This window comes from Solea senegalensis, linkage group LG11, assembly GCF_019176455.1.
Source record: "Solea senegalensis isolate Sse05_10M linkage group LG11, IFAPA_SoseM_1, whole genome shotgun sequence".
Taxonomy (NCBI): Eukaryota; Metazoa; Chordata; class Actinopteri; order Pleuronectiformes; family Soleidae; genus Solea; species Solea senegalensis.
In genome coordinates, this window is record NC_058031.1 from 20693984 (window position 1) to 20701223 (window position 7240).

A 7240-nucleotide genomic window follows, 5' to 3' on the forward strand; every position below is an offset into this window, starting at 1 on the left:
CTGATACAAGGTGAGAAATAGCAAAATTGAAAAAAAAAACAAAAAACGATAGATATTGTTTCTGCGGTTGCATTTAAAACAGAATAATTATTCTCTCTTTTTCAAAGCCCAGTGAATTTCCAGGATGCATGACAAAGAGAATAAGAGCGAGCGAGGCCGACAGAGAATAAAGAGATGTGGAGAGACACACAAAATAACAGCACACAATACCTAAGCCACAGAGAAAGGAAAAGGAGAGAAATGGAAATAGGCACAAGAAGAGAAAATAATAGACAGCCCCATTAGGCTGAGGTTATTGAGTAAATTCATCTCACTAGACAAAGGCGCCTCCTCTGCTTGTGTCACTGTTGCTTTCACCAAACTCAACATTTTCTCTCCAATTTTAGACCATTTGCAACCCCACATATCTGTTAAAAGCTAAAAGTGTCTGGCCGCACTGCCTTAGAAATGCTTCCCATCCATCACCACCACATAAAGGTAGCTATACACGGGGCGATTTCAAAGGCCAGGAGAGACGTCTGAGATCTGCTGCTTTCAAACAGCAAACCACAAGATGCCTCCAACGGATGTTTTTTGACCCTGTGGTTTACTTTGTTGTGAGAAAGTGGAAACATCCACGATCGACGTTACACTGTTACCGTGTCTTATCAACCATAGACTTCTTTCAGACAGAGCACGAGGGAATGTAAAGCTGGCAGAATTCCTTGTATGAAGACAAAGAAGGAAGAACAGAAAGAGAAGAGGATTGGAAGGACCTCTCTCTTGGCGCTAAAACTGAGTGGAGAAAGCTCATTTCTCAACTCACGCAAAGACGTTCGTCCATCACAACAAAGCAAAAAACCTGGTACCTTTGAGCAGCGCATGTTTACTGTACTTCATCTGAATGTGAAAACACTTATCTGTCTGCACCAGAAGCTTTAGACCAATCACTGATTTTGCGCACAAGTACATTATTTTCAGTGTGAAACTCGTGTCGGACACACACAAATGAAAATGACAAAGTCATGGCGTCCATGTTCCTGTTGGGACCAGTCTTGTATAAAGTACTTGAAAGCGATACTTGAGCAAAGGTACAAGTATCTTACCAGAAAATGACTTTGGTAGAAGTTAAAGTCACCTTTAAGAATATTACTTGAGTAAAAGTACCTGACATATATGGTGCATTTCCACCGCCACGCCACGGTTTAAGTAGCGTTTCCACTAGCCTTGTACCTGGTACCAGGTACTATTTTTAGTAGCGAGGTTCCATGCGTGCTTAAGCAGGTACTATGCGATGATTGGTCAGACAGTCCCGTCACAGGAAGAGACCTCCTGCACACAAATCAAGCCGAACGGCGCCAAACTGTGGATCACTTAAAACTACTTAACAATCCAAAAAACGTGGGTTAATCTCCAACAACTACAGAAGTGTGGTGTAAAGTCACTAGTCACTCAAAAGTATCAAAAGATACTGATACTTAAGTACTCGAGTATTAGAAGTAAAAGTACTGTGTTTCAATTAACACCATTGGCTTCTTCCAGGTGTTTTTCAAGCATGTTCAGATGTGGGAACAGACCCTAAGATACTGGGTGTGTGTGGAAAATCTTGCTTTACACTGGGATTGATCAATCGATTGATCAGAGCATCAATACTGCCTGTGTGAGCCACAACTGCCCAGACGGGAAACAGACCTCTCACCTAGTTTTCATGGGAGCCACGCACCTCTCACAGCAAAATCATCTTTTACCACATTATCAAAGTCTATATCTATCTCTTATGTCAAAAATAACACAAATATGTGTAGGACCAATGTATGTACAATCAATGTTTGTTTTTATGATGTTCAAAGGCAAACCCTACTGTATGTAAAACCTAGAAGAAGCTCCACAGCATCTCTGCAGCAGATTTGCACCCTGTGAGAACAGAGCTGCGTCAGACACAGCTGTCACGTACCGCGCACACATCCAACGTGAACCCAGCGTAAGGATGCAAAAAAACTGGCGGGGCGTCCTTGATCAAAACACAGAACCTGGAGGGTTATACTTTCATCATGAGAAGCAGGAGACACAATAGAGGACACGACGCACACGGTTCTCTCGTCCCGTTTCTCAAACGCGCACGGACCAAACCCTTTGGCCGTCAATAAAATGAGATGAGCCCCGATGTCCATGAGCCGTGCTGTGTGAGTGAGACGAGTGTGGGAGTGACACGGCACTCACTGACTCAGCATTTCGGTGCCGTCACTCCTGTCATTTCACAGCAGTTTCCTCACAGTGAAGCCGAGTGGGACCCGTCAGCGTCCCTCAAGAAACGTCTGAAGTGCAAGATCGATGACACCGACTGTCTTCACCCTGTACTTTCCCCAGATGGCAAAGTCTTTCTATTGGCCGTGTAATGAAACAATAATTATGCAAATGCAGTCTTTTAAGTTTGTTTTGGCCTCTTTTATTTTTATTAAAGTGGTATATGAATAGCAACAGGACCCCTGGAGAGCTTTGTATTAGCCCACAGTGGAAATCAGGCACTACTGAGCTGTGGCGTCACAGCGGGTGGAAGCAAACAGTCGAGTAAACCTGAATTTGGCACCGCCATGAAAGTAAAGTTACTGCACACCCAGGACTTTTTTATTCTTAGGTTACCAACAGGTCATACTTTATCTTGCAACTTCATTGCCAGGAGATTGCCTCTGTGGAAACATCTCTCACCCAACATTTGATAATGAGGTTACTTCATTACACTCTGTCTTTTGAGTTCTGAATTAGCAGAGATTATACCATGCACAAGCGATAATACCCAGCACGTATTAGATTAAATTAATCTGGGTGTTGTATTTATAAAATCATGGAATATAATTAACGTGGCCAGAATGCAGTCGTGCTCTTTAAGGACGTCACCACTGTCACTCCTGACTTCCTGCTGCACTGAGGTCTTAACACTGAACATGATTAGCAGATGTAATACATCTATTATATTCTCCATGAATTATCTAAATGAATAACTGCATCACATCATTATGTGCACTACAGCATAAACTGATATTATCCTGGAATGCCACTGTGATAATCTTACACACTGAATGTAATGCTGATCATTGTCAACAGGCAAAACATGGGAAAAAACTCCCATGTCCATGTCTCTCTGAGTATCTATTGGCCATTTCTTCGCAATATTCCTCTCTCTCATCACTGCTTTGAATTCTAAAGACTAGAATTCTAGGTCCACAACCTCTAACTCAGTATATTTGCTTCCCTCCATCCCCTCCTCGTTCTCCGAGTCCTCTCATCTGAGTCACATTGTCAGGAAAACCATCTTTCTCTCGCTCTCTGCCTCACTGCTTCCAGCTCCTCTTTATTTTCTTCTTTTTCACTTCTTCCTTGCTCCAGTTGTTTTCTGCACTGACTCCACGTTGCTTCTCGTGCTTATTTTCTTTTCTCTTCATTTTCTGATGTATCTCGCTCATCAGAGATGATTAAAACAAGATTTCCGATTGATTTCTGCTTCTTAAATGTGAATATTTTCTTCTTTTTTGCTCTGGATAACTCATTTAAAGTTAATGGTTTTGGTTTGTGGACAAAAACAAGACATTTGAGAACATCATCATTTGCAGGTTTGACGAACAACGATCAACATTTTTTAAGGTTTTCTGATATTTTATGGACCAAACGATTCATCGAGAAAATAAACGACGGATTCATCGATAAGTTGCAGCTAGTTAGTTGCAGCTCTAGTGGACGTCAAAGAACATCTGATGGTGGCGCTACTTCCTGTTGCGTGTTTTTAGTTGAAAAATAATTAATAATTAATTAGCTGAGGGTTATAAGTCAGCAATTGTTTTCCTTATAATGACACCGTATTCTTTCGTACCTCTTCGATGAGCAATCAGTATTAATCCAAACTAAATTAATATTTAACTCCACATTCCCAACTCCATTTTCCTTGGAAATGCATAAATCCGAGGAGATTGCGTTTTCATTTTTGCAACTCCCCAATGGTTTGAAGGGTTGGAGAGAAATAAAACATCTGCCGTTGCCTTTTCAATTTGATCTGCTCACCCCTCCATCATTCCTATCCCTTTCATCTTTTCACTTCTCCTCTCCCTCCTCCAGGGAACCACAAGCAAACATCACAGAGCATACTGTATATTACCACTTTCAGGTGTCTTCTCACTTTCACAGACACCAGTTATTCCTCTTCTTTCCCACTTTGGAGCTTAAAAAATCCCCCGTTCGTTTTGCATCTCTTCTCTAGCTGTCAAGTGAATCACTTTTATAGCAGCACATCTTCACACTGCAACACAAAAGTGGTCCCCCCCCCTCCTCCTCCTAATCCTGCCGATCCTGTTGCTGTCAGCCATGTTCAATTCTGTCCCCACAGGAAGTGACAGATGTTTGAGAGTGTAACTCAAAGTCTGTCGCACGCACTGCAGAAAATTGAACTTTCTAATAATGAATCTGTGGACTTTATTGTCCCTTTTGTGTCATTTGGTGCAAAAATCACCAGACAGCATGCAGGTTGTTTAAGATAAGCTGCTTTGCGACAGCGTGATATGCAATTTCTGGGTATTGGCTTTCGAGCAGGTGAGCTGTTTCCTCTCTGAGACTATAAAGGAGCGTACTTTAATATATGACTTTCACTGCATCCCTGTAGAAGAACTTTAGATGAACACAACCGAAAAAAACGTCCAGAAGCCTATTCAGCATATACTAGAACAGGTTTTTTGGACAGGCATTACATGGAAGACGCCTAACTTCTTCTACAGGGTCCAGAATTTAGAGTTTAAGTTTGCAGTGTGAAACTTTTGGTGATTTTGTTACTGCGGATGTTATTATTTTGTCTTTGTGTGTTCAGTCTGACTTCATCCTGTTTGCAGCCGTCTCACTTTACTAGTGCAATGGTGTTGTTGCCTCCATCTGTCTTGACATGAAATGAATGACTGTTTCCAGCGTGCGAATGTCGCCTGGTAACACCAGATCTAAACACCACTAAACTGAGAGAAACAGAGCCGTGTGAATCACCACAGCATGAACTATCGGACATTTGGTTATATCCGCATCGATCTTCAAGAATAGGTACACAGAGTATGACGCAAAAGAGTCTCGCTGCACGGATGTGTCCTTCTTTCTCGACTCGCTTACGCTTATTTCTGCACCCCCACACATCTCATCCCTGCCTGGGAAGACTCAATCCAGAGGGGGAGTACAGATAAGACAAGGCAGATCTGCATCTGAAAGCCATGTACGGGAAAAAAAAAAACAGGAATGAAGCACTCTAACTTTGACCTTGGCCCTGCACCAAACATATACAAGGAGAGGAGGAAAGTAAAGGCAGGATGTCCGAGTGTGTGTGTGTGTGAAATGTGGAGACGTGCTCATTGGACCAATGTTGCAGCAGGAACAGGAAATGCACACACACACACACACACACAGACAAACGCACACATTTTCAGTTGCATATTGTTATATGGGTCGTGCGCGCAAATACCCACATGCGGTATGTTCACGCACACACACACGCGCTCATTACTGCTGCCTCAACTGTTCAGACAGTGCAGAACATAAATGCAGAAATTGGCCATTTGGGACAACAAACACAAGCTGTATGGTTTGCAGCAGCAGCAGAAGAAAATGGGTTGCTGAAATTATTTTAATTGCTGACAAAACAATGGCAGAATTATCCCTGCGTACACCAGGATTGGGATACAACTGCCCCAATCCACCCACACCCCCCACTCAGATCACTTGAATATCATAAACGCGGTCGCAAAGGATAATTAAGCTTCTTGCAAGTCCTATTTCCAAACATTGAAAGCAAGTGTTCGCGACGCGGCAAGCGTGTAAAAGCGGCTGCCACCTTTGTCTTGCAGCTACCCGTCACATCTGTGCAGCATCGCATCTTCTCTCCCACTTACAGCAGAAATGATTTCAATCCACCTTGCCCTGTTTGATCTGCTGTGGCCTTTCACTGCGGAGGCGGCATCAAAAAGATGGTGGGAACTTAAAAGCGCCATTGCCCCTCTCTTGCTCTCTCTCTCTCTCTCTCTTGCTCCGTCTATTTTGCTCGAATGACGAGCCGAGAACACTTTGTGTGGCCGATCAGAAATAAACAAGACAAATTGGTTCATCTCCCATATAATAGTCCATGCTGCATGTTCAGTTTCTGCCGTCATGTATCCAACCAGTTCAAATCTGATATGAAAATCATGGTCCTTTAGACGTTCAGAGCTTGACCACGATCATTAACATAGGATTGTTCTGGTAGATTTAAGGGACAGTGACAGCACACAGGTGTCTATCTAATCTCCACAATGATCCTCTCTGTAAATGCTGGACTATTGTTATGGGTGAGACTGACAGGGAAATATCAATCAAGCAGAGGGAGGCAGACCCTCGGCTTTGGAATTTAAATAATAACTTACATCATACTGTACAACACTACAATAAAGTGTTGTACAGTATGACTCAGTTTGACCATCGTCTGCTCACAGCGGAGAGCGTGGACTTGCAGGGTTTTGACTCCTGTGCCTGATTTTAATTTAGATTTCAATGAAACCACGCTGAATTTAAACCTGCAGCTAAGTAATTCATGTCCGTGACAAGACGTCCTTCCTCGGGGGCATTCCACAAACTGAAACAGTTAAAAAAGGAGCTAAACTAGATCTGTTTTATTGTCATTTTATATCGCACTGCTCCTCCCTGGATTATTTATGACTAGCATTTGCGGTATGTGGCTGCTCGATCCAGACGGACCGCGGGGTGCACTGTCGATCGTCTGGTGCTCTCGGTCTCAGCTGGGGTCTGAGCCACTGAGGTCTGACAGCGCAGACACGGCACAAGCACATACTCACACACACACACGCACGCACATTCACTCACTCCCTGAGATGATTGGTGCCTTCATCCAAACACAATGGCTTCCCCACTGGACAAGGCGGTGAGCCTGCTGAGTCCACTCTCACTTATAATGTGGCTCATAAACTCAGAGAGTGCCACAACAACAGACTTGGTCAAGAGTGAGAAACAGGGATTCATACATGAACTCCATCATCGGTTTACGTCGAAATGATTCTACATGTTGATAAGTTGATTTAAAAAAATTGCAGGTTGATCCTACATGGTCACATAAAACTACTTCAGACAACCTTCAGACACTGCAACACATCCCCCTGCAGGACCATACAACAGCTCCCTCAAAAATAATGTTAGTCATACATTTTGCCTTAAAATGTGTGACTGCACGGCCGACACTTGAATCACAGGAAAA

General features: G+C 43.1%; 1 protein-coding gene across 2 annotated transcripts in view; it reads right to left on the minus strand.

Annotated features, from left to right (window-relative positions):
• Positions 1–7240, minus strand: part of LOC122776787 (plexin-A1-like) — a 239030-nt gene that overhangs the window by 230070 nt on the left and 1720 nt on the right. The gene's annotated exons all lie outside the window — the stretch shown is intronic.